At 46.7% G+C, this 16,344-nt stretch overlaps 1 protein-coding gene across 1 annotated transcript in view; it reads right to left on the minus strand.

Moving 5' to 3' along the window:
• The window catches only part of Mgmt (O-6-methylguanine-DNA methyltransferase), a 246,714-nt gene that overhangs the window by 159,200 nt on the left and 71,170 nt on the right, over positions 1-16,344 (minus strand). The window lies entirely within an intron of this gene.

Here is a 16,344-nt window from a genome sequence, read left to right on the forward strand (position 1 = left end):
AGCTTAACACACAGAATAACAGGGTTTTCAAGGAAAGTTTTGTTAAAATTAAATGTCCACCTTCTAATTAACTGCAGCTCACATAACTCGGCTGCAGATCCCCATGAAAAATTTAACTGGAAATTCAGTCAATGCCCTTTATTTAAAACTCCTATATCTGCACCAATTTTTTTAAAGCAATCTTTGGATTGTAAGCATGGTTTGGATGTGTTTATCAATCCCAGATGTACTGACTGTAGGAAGATTATAGCTTAATTAAAACCCTGGCAGGGTCAGTAATGTTCATATGCAAGACATTTCTATGGAGTGTCACTTGGGTACAATCAATTAGAATGCACCGCAAATTGTTAAATGCAAAAACCCAAACCAAGAGGCCTGTTGTCGCACAGAGGGTTCTCGCATGCATTAAGAGGTTAATTTATATTTTGTTCTGATGCATGCATATAAAAGTGATATTTATATCAGGTATTCATAGCTTCCTTAGATGATTGATATCAATTTCTCTTCATAATATGACCAGCAAATAAAACACACGGCGGTTCTAATATAAAGAAATAACATGTGACAGGGCCCCCTAAAACATTTCTATTTTGGACCTCACAAGCTAAATTGCTTTTGCTGGCCCCTTCCACCTCTCAGCATGGTTGACAGACAAATTGATCGAAACATTGGAAAATAATATGCTTGCGAAATTTCTCTGGGTGAGTTTCCAGTCTTTTGAATTTTTCATACAAGAACAAAATGAAAGATTGCCTCCTTGATTTTCCCTCCATTATGCGGCCCCATCTTATAGTACAGGAACATACAATACTTCAAACAGCGGCCAGACGTTGTAAACAAAACGTGTAACATTTTTCATAAAACACCCCAGCCCTGGGAAGTTAAGGGAGTGGGGAGCAGGCATCTCTGCCCTGAAGATTATGTGGTTCAATTACAATGAATTCATACATTTGAAGTTGCCTTAGGGCCCTCATTAGACTTAGGGGTGTTTATTACAGGAAGTACCGTGTGCAGCGTTTAAGAAGAAAAGAGGCTGGGTGATTTGATTAGAAATGCTGACAGTTGAGGTGTGTAAGGAATCTGTCATTCACTCGCACTCTCCAACTTCGGTGTTCAGACCCTTCATCTTTCATGACTTCTTTGCAGCCCCCTCTGAACTACATATGGGGGGAGTAGAAAGTTTCTGCTGCACACTGTGGTTGCTAACGGCTGGCCTGGCTTCCAGTTACTACTGAGCTATACTGAGACCAACCACTTCACTAGCAGAAAATACTTTAAAAGATTAAAATCCCCTAATGGTGCTTGGCCACACCAAATCAAGAACGCAGAGAAATCACAGAAGCCCTCCTGAGTTACCTGCGTGGGGTATGCCTACCTTAAAAACCCCTGCCTCCCCTGTGATCCTTGCTCAGCCACCGTGGCCCTCAGGCCCTTACAGGATTTTACAATGAATGCCTGTGGTACCACAGCCTAGGCAGATTCCTCACATATTTAAATCTACACCTCCTGAAAAGTGTTAATAGCTAATTTTTTTTCCTCAGTACTAGCAGGTCAAGAATCGATGAATAGTCGATTTTTTTCAGTCAAAATTAAACAAATCATAAAAAATGGCATAACTTTCAGAACTGCAGATTAGGTTTTGTGGGAAATGTCTGCCAGATATGAAAAACAGAACTCATTATGTTACATCAAAATAATTTTCATAGCAGTGTTTCTCTCCTACTTCATCAGCTTCACCAGTCCTGGTGAGCTCACTCCTGTATTTCGCAGCAATGCGTTGAACACGGACTTTTTGGCCCTCTGCCCAGATTCCCCGATAGGGTGTACCCTGTGGGTACTGACTGATGTGGGTGGGTGGACCCTCCAGTCACCTCTAACCTGAGCCCCTCACTGAAGTGCCACCAAACTGTACCGGTGGGCAGTGACAACAGCAGGTCCTAAAACGCCACACCAACAGAAACCCATGTTTGTTTTGCTTCTTTCAAAAAAGTCTAATTTGTGGTAGGGGAGAAGTCTCCGTGGATCAGATAGTTGCCTTGCAAGCAGGAACTGAGTTCAGGTCCCTAGGACCCATAAGCAAACTGGGCAGGCTCAACAGCGCCCTATAACCTGACACACGGTATGCAAAGACAGAGTCTACAGGGCAAGCTGGTTAGCTAGACCTGCTGGAACGGTAAACTCTTCCTGGGTCCAGGAAGGGACTCTGTTTCAACAGATAAAGTAAGGAGCAATCGAGGAAAACACTAAATGTCAACTTCGGGTCTCCCTACACACACACACACACACACACACACACACTCACACTATACACACTGGCACACATGCAAGGTCTAACCCAATCATCCAGAGAAATGTAACATCCTTTAGTACTACTCGTTAAGTGACATCATGGACTCCCTGGACTGCAATTATGAGTTAGTGGCAAAAGGAACAATGGTGGTCTTCAAATGAGGCACCTATGCACCCCGGCTGTAGAAAGGCCCTTGGTGGTACCTGGGGGATGTGAGGGGCAATAGGGGTAAAAATAAGTTGATGAAGAGAACAGAGGTGGCAGCCCAAGTTCAAGAGCCAGTACACAGCTCCAGGGTAGAATGCATTCAGAAGCAAAGCCATGAAATTCCCAACAAAGTCAAAGGGGAACCAAATCTTTGGGGGAATGATTTGTGGCCTTTGGAAGCAAAAACCACAACCTTCACCCCCTTCAGTGGTACAGTCTCTTCAGGAACGAGACACCTATGTCTGTTAGGACCAGACGCCCAAAGGTACTAGTCTGCCTGTGGAGGTACTACTCCATCAGGACTCCTCGGACACAACCCAAAAATACGCCTCCATCTTCAGTCCTTTCTAACTCCATCCCTCATGGTCATAGGAAGTGAAGATCTGTTTCATTCGTGTGTCAAATGACCCAGTGGTGTCATGGAAATCGGATCTGATACAGCAATTCTCTCATGGTGGAAAAGGTGGCCGCAGAACCCCTGGTTCATCTGATCTGATGAAAAGCAAAGGAGAGTGGGGGTTATCATGGCTCCAGCAATGGCAGGGGCTGGGAAAAGTGGGCACGACGCACAAATTTTGGAATACCACAGACTAGAGAAAATTAAGTTTCTCTAAGAAAGACAGTGACTCCTGAGGAGTGGTGTGTTTTGGATTCGCCCTCAGCTAACCACAAGCTAATCTCAAACATGATGATGACAGCCAGCATCCCTGTCAATACCTCGGCATCAGGAGAGTCTTGAGCATTTACATGTCATTTGGATCACATAGCCGCAGGTCTGAACATGCAGGGGATGTGCAAGGGCCAACTTCAGCAGAGGAGGAAGCCACAGTTCCAAGCTACACAACAGATGGAACTTGGCAGAAATAGTCAGTGAGTGACAGGGTTGGACTGTCACCTCTCCCAGCTCAATGTCAGGCCAATCTCTTGCCTCCTGAGGTCAAATGCTCGACAACACTGCCAAAGTCTCCAAGTAACGGGACATAAAAGCTCAATGTGAAAAGCGGCCTAGAAGACACTGCTCATATTCTGTGACGGAAGGAAGAAGTGGACCACTTTGAAAGCTAAGACCTCAGGGTACTTCCTCTGGTCCACAGCATGGGGAGAGTTGGATGAAATACTACAGGCTTTAGAGAACTGGTAAACCGTGACACTGTAGCTAAGAGGTCAAAAGGAGAGCCTGCGTAGACGGATGCAGGGAGCCAGACTCTTCCAGGCTTGGGGGTGGAAGTTGCAGGATGGTTTAGTCTTCTGTATTACCTCCCAGAACTTTCACGGAAAACTTTATAAGAAACATGACATCTTTTTTAAGAAAGCAATCCACAAATTGGTCACTGTGTTGGGTGTTACTGACTGTCAACTTGACAAGCTTCTGGTCATGTCAGTGAGGGAATTTCTAATTGGATTAACTGGGGTGGGAAGAGCCATTCCAACTGTGGGTGCCTCCATCCCGGGCACTCGGGTCCTAGGCTAAACAAAAAGGAGAATATGAACACAGCATTCAATTATCTGCTTCCTGACGGCGGGTGGAGCATGAGCAGCCGCCTCCTGCTCCTGTCGCCATGCCTTCCCCACCACGAGAGAGTGTATCCTCAAACTGAGAGCCAAAGCAAACCCCTCCGTCTTGAACCCGCTTCTGTCATGCATTTTGCTGCAAGGATGAGAAGGTGATAAAAGGAACTAATGCCAGATGGTGATTTTCAGAGCATTCCCCACACAGCCCCAAATCCTAGTTTCTTGCCTTGAATATCATATCATCAACTTTTGGACCAAGATCAATTTTTTTTTTCTACTTGGAAAAAGAGCACCATGAAGACTAGTCAGAGCTCCCTCTGGAAACACATGATTCTTGCCACTCAAATCCCAGGACATTTGTCCCTGCATAGGGCTCCCCAGATGAGGCCTCCTGACAAGGAAGAGTGCCAAGAAAAGAGAGAGGCCCCATGACATCACCATTGTCCTGTGGTGTACACCTGCTCCCATCACGGAGACACATAGGTAGTATTTCGAAATTCAGAACTAACATCATAATCATAGTTCACTTTAAAAAAAATGTGCCATGCTAGGAGAAGAGATATGCAAACCCACGGCTCACAGTGCCAAGTGTCACCCTTTGGGAGATTAACACGGGGCCTCGCAATCTAATGTCATAGCTTTAGGTGGCGTCTCTCTTATAAAACAGCCAGAGCTGCTCTACCGCGTCCCTACTTCCGTGATTCAGGACGACTGGTTTGCATTTAAAGCATAAGCACGTTTCTCTCAATTGTTTATTTCATTTTAACGTGCCTTAAAGTCCAGTATTGTCTAATGTCTTATATAAAAGCCACAGTGTGGAACAGTAGCGTGCTTAAGTTAGGGGTGACAAATCCAAGAACAGCTCTACAATTTGGCTTCCATATCTCTGAATTGGTATTTCAATGACAGATGTTTGTTGCAGCAAAAACCTCTGTCAGAACAAAATTAGGTGATCTATCATTTTAAGATATGGTCTTCATATACGGTTTACTCGAAGATATCACTTGCCTCAAGCCAATTTTGACCAAGAACATTTTGTGATATGGAAGTGATTTGTATATCATCATTTTTGTGATAAATGTGCCTCTTGAACACAAAATAACCCACCATTCCACAGTATTACAGGGAAAACTCCTAGACCAGTAAATCTGTAGTAGCTTTATTGCCACTAAGATACTGAGTCTGGACTCCGCCAGGCTTTTTTCTTGAATAAGGTTGCCACTCGCTGCCTCGTGACTGCAGACAGGGTTTTTAATCCCCAAGAAGTACCCCATTCCTACTGCTGAGTCTTCCTGGGGATACAAGTTTTTCTTTTGGTGGGGGGGGGGGGCTTCTCAGGTCACAAGTACCCAGTGGCACTTGTTGAAGTATTGGTTACTTTCTGACAGACACATGTCTCCGCCAGCAAGGCTTCTGGCTAGCCAGAGATGTCTGAAATCCTGAGTGTGTGATGGAGATATGGTATGGGGTAACTAGGAGGAACTATTCCTGTTGGGAAAGACAACAGGCCACAAACTGGAGGCGGCCAGCCATGTGTCATGGGCAGGCTGAAGAATGGTAGACCCAAGGGGTCTGACGGAGTTTTCATGAAGAGACAAGAGACAACCAGATTCTGGTACCAAAGGAGGACAGAGCAGGAGAAAGGGGCCCGTTCTAAAGTCTCACACACACATAGAATGCTACCCACACAAACATCAGGGATGTAAGGGATACAAGTCCATCTAATGGAGCTTCTAATGGAGCAAGCACATATCAGCTCCTTTTGATGCCAAGCTTCCCACAAGCTGCTCTGGACAGAGTCAACACCCCTCCTCTCCTTGTGGAACCCAAGGAGCTTTGGAAGTCTAGGAAAAAAAAAAAAAAACAAAGGAGTTCACTTTAGGGACAGAGCATGCTGTGACAGAGGCTCCAACACTTTCCCTGATGTGAAGTTCACCATCCTGTTCCTGGCTCTAATTAGTCACTCATTAGACAGGGCAGGAGGAACTGCTGAGTGTCTACCGGCATGCTAAACACACCACTTAAGACCCAGAGACAATATGCCAAACCGCCATGGGCATTTCCTGACTCGTGCCTTCAACACTCACTGCTGGGGACACACTACAAAAAGAGGCACAGCCTGGTCATTTCATCTTTCACAGTGCCAACCTGAGCCTGATGTGGCGAGTGACAGAACACATCGTATGCATGCAAGTGTGTGGCGCTTCCGAGATTCACACTGCCATGCGAGGAACTGGTATTTGCAGTGCAAAGAGGAGCACAGCTGACCAGCACCTCTGACCGCTGCCTGAAGACTCACAGATGGCTGCAGGGGAGCATGAGCAGGACACTCGTAGCATTGAGAACTGGCGGGATGGTGCTCCTCTCAACACTCGCATGGGTGCTGGTGAGATTCTTATCCTCATGGAGGCTGGCAAAGGCTCCTCCACCTGACAGCTGTAGGCTTTCAAAATGATGTGAAGCCCAAGGAGGCACAGATCTACCACCTAGCAGCATCAGTTCTGCCATCTTGTAGTGGCCAAGTGAAGTCTCTAAGTCAGTCTGGATTCAAAAGAAGAGATAAATCAATTCCATCTCTTGATGGGCTGCACAAAGAGCTAACAGATGGCCCCAAACTGCCATCCTCAGAAAAGCCTGTGCACAAGGCTGACCCTGACTGGTATCTGGGCACATGGACTTGGACAGAGCTCTGTCCATTCACTGACAAGATGGGCTCTCTGCAACCGAGCTGTTTGTATAAGCCATGTGGTTTATATAGACAGCTGCTTCTCTCCTTGTGTTAGAACCACAGTTCTAGGCCAGGCAGTGTCTCCATGCAACCCATCAATAAAGAACCTGGGTGGTGTAGCTGTAAGCAGTGTTCTGGTAGGCAACCCTTTGCACATGTTTCTATGTGCTATTAGAGAGATCTGGTACCTAATGGAGACCATTCTAGAAGTTTCTGCCACTGTCTCAAACTGCTTTCCATGTGCCCCATTCCTCTGCTAGTCTGGAGTTCCTTTTTGTAAAAAAAAAAAAAATCACAGCCATAGGATGAATCATATGTAAATCCCATGAATCACTGACTGTGGAGGTGGGTCTTGAAATCTCCAACACAAATATGTGGAAGCAATCACATGCCAAGAGTGATTTCTTTGTATGTAGCAGGGCAGGCTCTGTGGCAATCTCTCCTACACCTATGCCTGAGAATGACAGAGCTGCTCTACACAGAGGCTGTCCAGAGAGACAGAGAAGGGAATGGAAAAGGAAGCGACATCAAGTAGGAAACAGGAAAGCAGAGTCATGTGCATGGGCACGTAGGGTCGAAAGGAGAAAGAGTGTCTATGCTGAGAAGCCAGGTAGCTCCCTCTGCCCACTAAGGCCTTGTGGCCTTGTGAGAAAATCAACTGGATGGCTTCTTAATCACCTTTTCATCATGGTGACCAAACACTTAACCCAGAGTACTCACAAGGAGGGAAACTTATTTCAGCTCACGGTTTCTGACTCTTCAGTCCGCAGCCAGCTGACTCCGTGGCTTCTGGGCCCACAATGAGGCACAGCATCATGGGGGGAGCATATGGTGAAAGACTGTATACATCACAGTGAACAGAAAACACAATGACAGACAGGCAGGACAAGGTAAGGGATATCTTTCTATGGCACTGTATGACTGACTTCCCTGAACCACGCCCACCTTCCACAGCTCCATCACCTCCCGGGAGCTATTTCCGAAATGAATGTTGAGCCTTCTGGATGCAGTCATGTCCCCAATAGCTACACCTCTGCACACTGCTTAAACAGAGGGTAAAGAGGAGCACACCTTCAGCACAGGAGGTTTTCAGCAGGGGATGGGGACCACTAGAAGTCCAGACCTAGGACATCTAAGAACAGGAGAAAGATGAGACCTGACCCCGAAGAGGGTCTGTCATAGAAGCTGGGGCCAAAGCACACCCACTTGTCAGGAGTCAAAGCACAGTTGGGGGTCACTGTAACCTTGCCACACCTAGCCTGAGATCCAGGAGAAAAGTACCAGACACTAGCAGGTGACATCCTAACTGCACCACAAAATGAGTCACTTCAAGTGATACTCAAGTTTAAAGAAGGACTTTGTATTTGACCCCAAAACCCAGGGATGCATTGCCTAGGATTCATTTCCACACACCGTTTTCTGTTCTCTTGTTTGTGAACAGGCTGAGTCAGAATTTATACACCATATCACGTGGGGTACCTGGCAGAGGTGCACGCCTCCACGCTGTATAATTAGCAATGTATCTACCTCATCCAAAGGAACAGGAAATTATAGATGGGCCCAACCACTTCTAAATTTCAATATTTTATATTCATTTTCGATATTTCTTTTCTCTCAGGCACGAGACACAAACAGTTGAAACCTACCATTGCATATCCATCACTCAGCAAGATATATTACAACCCTCGCCAAAGAGGCTGAGGGGTCCACATGCCAGCATCACATTTTTCTAACACCCAATGCATATTATTCAAAGTGATGTTTTCATAGCCTTGTAGATCAGTTCAGAGGGTAGATTGTGTCTTTCACTATTTTTTTTTTTACTGTCTTTTGCCTGTCAGTAGCTCAAGGTACCCATAATTCTTTAGCTTCCACACGAGGCAGTCACATGATGGTTCGTCATCGTTCTGTGGCTGACTATACTGTTCTCTGCTGGTCCTGGTTCTGAACAGAGTCCATGGAAATCTACACATGAACCAGGAGGTTTCCACTGTGCCTGCTTAACATTTCCTTCCATCTGCCGAGGACCCAGGCTGTGCAGAGCTCAGTTCGAAGTGGCAAAGTTCCAGGCTGCCTTGCACTGGGCTTTCTTTCTTTATGGAAGCGCTTTGTTGGGGAAGACGGAGCGACCTTTGGGTGAGTGAGGGCCTGTGAAAGGGTATGAGCTCTACTGTCACCACGTGGGTGAGACTGAGGGCAGCAGCAGGTGCATGGAGAAGGTGCAGACTCTGTGATACAGGAGGACAGCCACAGGACAACTCGTCGCTACTGAAGCCGTACCCTAGGTCAGGAGGAAGTTGCTTTCCAGAACACCGGGAGCTAGTCCCCGAGACTGCATGTCCTTATCCACATGCACCCTTGGTTCTCTCAGCACTCAGCCCTCCTGCTCACAGCCTGGCCTGCTGCTTCTGCCAGAAGCAGTTTCCAGAGCAGACTGCAGTAGCCACGGTGAGAGTGGACAAAGGGTTCAGATTCCATCTGGACGCGCTCCGGGCAGACAGGGGGGGAAAGGTCTCAGGAACTGGGGACTGGCACTCAGACCATTAAAGCAGTCTACTTCCAACAGTGTAAGGACACTTTGTCCTGGCTGAGACTGGATCACAGGCCTGGCAAGAACAAGAAGAAACTTGTGACTCAGATTCAACCACGTTCTGGGTATTTAGATGTTAAGTATACTTAATTGTAGGGCAGTACTCCACGTTAAAAATCCATGGATGGCAAATTGCCTTCGCTGGCATCATGGAACACCCAACCTTTCGTCTGAGCAGGGAAGAGAGGCCTGAAAGGAAAGATCATACAACTTCAAGGCTTCTGATCATTTTCTAGAACTAACATTTATGACAAATATGTGTGTGTGTGTGTGTGTGTTCTACAAAATTCCCAGTTACATTAGTAAACAAGATCTTCTAAATATATGAACAATAACACAAAATCCCAGAGGAAGTGGTGGTGGTGCTGAGACCACAATACAGATGAAGAGCCAACTCCTCAGAGCATTCAGGCAGACTGGGTGTGTGAATGCAGAGAAGGGAGGCAGCTCAAGGCAAAAGCCCTGAACACTACCACCACTTTGGCTTCTTCTAGCCACATGTATGCAGCACATGTCACTAGGAGCTACAGAAGTGATCCCGGGAAGTTGCCCTCCATCAAACCCATCTCAACTGAAGGCTCCCGTAATCTATCTACCCCTCTCCAAATACTCAAGATGTGTGTCAGTCATTTTCCCAAGGCTGGATACTTGTGCAGGTTCTAGAATGTATCAGTGACATTATGGGCTTGGCTCCGCCTCTTTGGGCCCCAAGCCAGTGTTGTCTCTTTGGGCAAAATTGCCGTGATGAATCGCGTTTACAGAACAGGCCCGGATGAACCTGAACTGAGACAAGCAAATTCCTCAGGAAAAATTTTAAAAAAGTCAGGAAAAAAAAAAAAAGAGAGAGAACCTTCAGACCTACAGGATGGTTTCAGGATTCAGGATTTTACTTGTGACAAAAATGCCTGCTGAGTTTAATGGCGTTATTCTGGAAGAGTTCTCTTTGTCATGCAACCTGTGACAAGCCTCACCAGGAATCACCCACATTAAGGTATGCACAACAGCCAGGACTGTGGTGTCCTGGCAGAGTCAGTAGGTCAGTGACTGTCAGAAGCTGGGTTAAAAGCCAAAGTCACGTGGGATACTGTCGAGGAGCAAGCAGGCCCACCACGGCAACCCCAAAGAACCCCACGGCACAGAGTCGTGTTGTTAAATGCTATGTCAAGAGACTCGCAGGTACTTAAACCCTAAGCTGTCGGGTTCAGAGGGAAGTGGTGGCACAGCGTTCCAAAGGATTTGGGCAGTGAATGGCATATAACTTTTTACAGCAAGTCTCGCTCCAGTCATAAAGTCCTTTATTCACCCATACCACTGCCCACTGGGATGCGGCCCGCCTCTGCTGCAGCCCCACGGCCCTCTGCCGCCCAGGGCCTCTCATCTGCCAGCTAAGCGGCTCCTGGAAGGCGCAGGCTCTTCCTGCGTTCTGTTGGAGGGTCCGTATTACACAGCTCATTACAAGTGTTCCTAACTCTTAGACAATGACTCCGTGGAGCCTGCGACGTGGCTAATGAAGTATAAGGCTGTAATAACAAGTCATTTACAAGTCCTGACACGGTATTTCTAATGGAGGAAGTTTTTAATCATAAGCAAATGCAATCATTTATGTTAAGCAACCCATAGACCTGGCCAATGTAGCACAAACAGCCATTAAGCAAAAATTATGGCGATAAGGAAGAGAATGGTAACATTGCAGACGAAGCAGTTTGTGCTGTCTGTGGACTCTGAGGAACTCTGTCTGATCAGAACCCTTCCCATGCGTAATTCTAGGCTTGAGGGTGGACCCCACTGTCTTTAAAGACAATTATAACTTTGGCCACAGGGCAACAAGGAAGATACTACTTAACTTTCAATTTGATAAAACTGTCAGAATGGCAAGTCTTTAATGTCCGAAGTGCTGTGACGCTGGCAGGGCAGCGGGCTAAAAGAGACAGGTCATGCCCCACTCCTCCCCTAAGTCTCTGATGGCTGCACTGGCACCATAGCAGGGCTCGACAGCCATCGGCCATGCACTCTTTTAGGGGTTGGCACCCTGCCCACCTCAGGCACTGTCTGCACGGACAGAGGCAATACGAGGGTCTCCTGTCAGGCAGGGCACACGTTAGGTAGTCTTCTCCTCCACACCAGTCAGTCACACAGTCAGGGAATCATGCGTCTTCAGATGGATTGAACAGAGAATGACGGGATGACCCTCAGGAATCAAAAATCCGAAGCGCCAGCTGGAGGCGGGTGTGTAGAGAACGGCCCCAGCAGATCAATGCTTGCTCCCACCACTACCTGCACAGAACCTGCTAGATGGGGAAGAGTGAGACGAGACATGTGGTCTTCACAGAAACTGGTGCTCAAGAGAAGCACAGGAAAAGATCTGTTCCTAAGAGCAGATACTGGGGGTTCCACACTCACTGCAGCGGCCACAAAGACAAAGGCAGCCCAGGAACAGTGTCAACTCCAGCGGCACCAGGCTTTAATGGCTGAATGAAAATAATCTGTCAACAGGCCACAATAAAAGATGTTCGGCTGATGAATGTGTCAGCGCTTAACTGCTTAATAATTTATATATTTGTGTTGAACTTTAACACTGAATTGACAGGACACATAAAATATGCAGGTAATTTAACTCGAAACCTCTGACTAGGCTCTGTGTACATAGTAGGCACTCGGAGGCTCTCGGGAAAATAAAAAGAACTGTGAGGGGGATCACGGAGCAGACTGTTTCGCAAAACAGGGTCAAACAGGATAGTTAGTGAGGCCATTAACAGAGCACTAGAGGGGCTAAAGGAAACCCATCAATATTTGCATATGGTGAAGTCCACAGAGAAACCTGCCCCCACCAGGAGTGTCTCTAAGCCTGACACAGCCAACTGCACACTGAATAATGCCACAGTAAACTGGCCTGTAGAACTACTATGTGAAGCGCACACACATCCTAAGATTTCCTGCCTCACAGGCAACCTTCAGAATCCTAAGGTAAATGATCCGATGACCTGTCTCAATGTACATGTAATCAAGTCTCATTTCTTTACAGGAAAGCCTGAAACCTTACCTTGCGAGGTTCGTGGATACCGGTCAAGAACACCCCACGCTCTCCCATCGAGATGATTAATGCAGGCACCTTTCTCACAGAATGTCAGACTCTGCCTTTTTAACAACTGACCTTTCACAGGATACTACTGAACCCATAATTCCACTTTTGTTCAGTTTCTTATTAGTGGAGTTAAAATTAATACTTATGGGAATGACGGCCGAGGTGATGTACAGTAAATCTTGAACAGATCAACCTTCCTTGCAGACTGTCCAATGAGCAGCCCTGCATCAGTGTACAGAAGAGCAGGCCCACAAGTGAAAATGCTGTCCTCCCCAAAGACAAATGAGGGCCGTGTGCAGACCACTTTGGAGAGCAAAATGTATATGTTGAGAAAGACCTTAAAAGTTTGTAGGGTTTTTTTTTCCTTCTTCTTCTTCTTCTTGTTGAGGATTTAATAAAATTCCTAATTCCAATCATAAGTTTGAAAAAATTTAGCCTTCCTCATCTTTCTCGAACAGTCTTGATGACTAGAATGACATACGACACAACACACTCGGCGGCCCGCACTCATCTCCGAGGAGTGACAATTTAATAAGCCATCAAGACTACAGGAGATGCCAAAGCCACTTACCTTACAGTGGGATCACACAGCCTGGAAAAGAGATCAGCTGTTAACACTCAAGAAATCGCCCTAAAAACACCAGGAAAAAGCAGTTGGGAAGGGAGAGCTGGGGCACAGCTCTCTAATTATCACTGGGAATCGCAAATTACTTAAGGACTCAATTTTTTTTTTTCACCCTACCAGCCCTTTTCATGTGCAGACATACCTAATTTCTATGAAGCCCTCAAGGGCCCAAACCAGTTTTAGCTTCCAAGATCTTATGGGATCAAGGAGTAAGGGTAAGAAGGCTACTGTGCATTCAATTATCCATTCTTATTAAATATTTCAAAGAAGCCATCCTGAATAAATACTGGATACATAGTACACAGGCCAAACCATGCTCTGGGTTGACAAAACGCATCCTGTTATTTTAATCATAGAGATTATCCATGAAGTCTCGAAGGTGGCAACAAACAGTCCATCCTAAGAGGCCCAGCATTCCTAGTGTGCCTCATCCTAATAATATCTAATAGTACTATCTAATAATGATAGGTGTAAAGATTCTCAGAGGTCTGGGGTAGCCTCTGACTACCACGCAAATGCCTTCAAAGACCCAGCACAGCTCACCTGAATCTCACATTCCAAACTGGACCCTGCTTGCCATCATCAGGCTGCGAGTGAGAGGCGGCCATTTATTCACAGCAACGGGAAGGCCTAGCATCAAGCTGCAAACCAACCAAGAGCATCCGAGATGGAAATGGAAAATGAAAGTTGAAAGAGAAGGAAAAATGCAGAACTGATCCGACACACTTCGAGCAAAGCTCTAAACGGACTCCAATTTCATGAAGGGATAGGAAGTAGGATCCTGAGAGCAGACGCCGAAGAGCGGCACCCGTGCCTCTCTTGGGCATGGCGCGGGGTAGCAATAACAAAAGTCACAGAAGATTGTCACAGTCGCCAGCGAAGAGCTGAAATGGGATTTCCAATCTCCAGATGGAAGCACTGAGGAGAGGGAAAACGGGAAATTAGCTGACGCTGGCGAAACGGCGCCCCGGCGCCAGGCGATGGGCCGCACATCAGGAAGGTGAGCAAGCAAGCGTCCTAGAGGCTGGGGCCACACTGCACATCTCGTAATAGACACAGACGACCTGAAGAAAGGCCATAAAACATTGATATTCCTCACTTCTGTGGAGAGAGCGACAACTCGGGAAGAAAACACACACACAAATCTCCCCATTTGCATTCCATAATGTTCCCTGCGAGCTTCGGGCGCAGGGTCTATCAGATTCACTCAAATAGGCAGTATTTCAATAAGGATTCCCCAGAAAAGCCCACCTTCAACTTCATCACAGCCTATTAACCAAGATGTTATCATTTATATTTGGCCGTTTATCAAAAATGGATAAGCTTTCAATTTTAAACGGACTCTGAAGCCCAATTCCTAGAAACGCCCCTCCCACATCCATGCATCCTCCAGGCCCCCGCCAGCTCCTGGTACTCCTACTTGCTGGAATATGCCTGGATGCCTGCCAGGAGGAGAGAAGGCGAAGGTCAATTCAGAGCCTCCATCTTACCTTAAATGAGTTCATATTCTTGCACTGATAATGTAGAATATTCATCTTTGTAAACATGTAAGTGCATCCTGGTCTACGGGCTGAGAACCAATCCAGGCTCCCTTTTTCCTAATCTAGTAATTCACTATTGAAAATGTCTAGAGCGGGAACTCTCACACTCTATGCCCCACCAAGGCAATGGGGAAAAGTTGTGATGCTTTTTCACTTCATCTTGAGAGAGAGAGAGAGAGAGAGAGAGAGAGAGAGAGAGAGAGAAGAAAAACTTTGCAATGGTCACCTAAACCTGGTAGATACTAGCTGCCATCACCAGGATGGGAGTGAAATGCAACCAGGTGCTCCACAGTTAGGGCAAGCCAGAGCTACGTGAAAAGTCAGAGACTTCTGCATAATCAGAATCACAACACCAATTCAATTAGCCAATTAACATTCACTAAACTCATGAGTTACAGCTGTTCCTAGTAGGCAAGATTACAGGAGAGTGCTGGAAACCAACTAATTTCTAGTGCGTAAGAAACATGTGTCACACACAAACCTTCAAGCATCATGCTCAGGACACCAAAGACACCAGATTCCAACATCAAGTCCCTGGTTGAGTCCGATATGGAGATGCCAGAGGGCCAAACCCCTAAGAAAAGGCGGGAAGATGCCCAAGGAAAAGGCTCACCAATTTTCCCAAGCAGACCTCGTGACAAAACAGCCCTGGGGACCAGCCATGATCTAGGACCTTCATCCAGGATGGCACTCTGCATCCGCTCCCAGGGGCAGGCTTGCACAGCGGGCTCTCAGAAGGGAAAGAAAGCAATATATTTGTATATATTGGGTATTTGGAAAATGAAGAGGTATGGGGTGTATTTCCACCACAGGGACCACAGAGTAAAAAAGACATATGGAGAGAGGCAGCAGAGACTACCAAACACCACGCTTCAAGGAAACAGGGAAGTCACCGTTACGCTCATATTCAGCAGACTGGAACAGTCCTGACCTTCTTCCATGGTGGTGTAGTCTCTAGACCTCTCTGAAGCCAGTCTATCACACCTGGAAACACCACCCCAGTGAACCACTGAGGCACAGGAACAGATCATTAAGGAGAGGAAGGGTCTCGCCAACATCAGCTCCTACTCTCAATGAAGTTTGTATGCTTGGAAAACAGACGTTTCTCAAACTTCATTTTCTTACTTAAAACTACATTTTAAATATGCTCAAATAACCCATAGCCTGAGGCTCCAAAGGACCTACCCTGTTTAGACAACAGTTTTAGGGTCAGAAGCCAGGATGGCTGAACACCTTCACCCCCAGTACATCTCCATAGCAGTGAGGGAAAAAATCGTAAACCCCACAGTTACGCAGTTACCGTATGCTTCAACCGTGGGCTAGGGCCACCTTACCACGCCAATCCATGTGTCTGTGTCCACCCTCCTGTTACAGGGACGTCCCATGGACCCTGCACCACGTTAACGTGTTATGAAATCCAAAGGGTTAGGACTTCAATGCAAGCGCTCACACTGGAACCAGAGCAGATGCTAGGACCATGCCACTCCACTTTGCCTCACGGGATAGGTGAAGGCAGAGGGTAAACTAGTCCAAGGGTCCTTTCACATCATCATGGTCGGGGCAAGAGCCACAGGGGATCTGAACTAGGCAAAACAAACCCCAAGGAAGCCACCATTTTCACAACTGACTTTCATTCCCAAGGCAGCAGGTGCTAATGCTGGGGGTGGGTAGTTCCCACACTGAGAAGTCCCAGCTCCCACTCGGCTCCCTTAACCCCAGGTGTGGCTCCATCTGCCTATGAAGGCTCTCCACTGGGGTGCCGACCTTGG

This window comes from Myodes glareolus, chromosome 7 (assembly GCF_982192425.1).
Source record: "Myodes glareolus chromosome 7, mMyoGla1.1, whole genome shotgun sequence".
Classification (NCBI taxonomy): Eukaryota; Metazoa; Chordata; class Mammalia; order Rodentia; family Cricetidae; genus Myodes; species Myodes glareolus.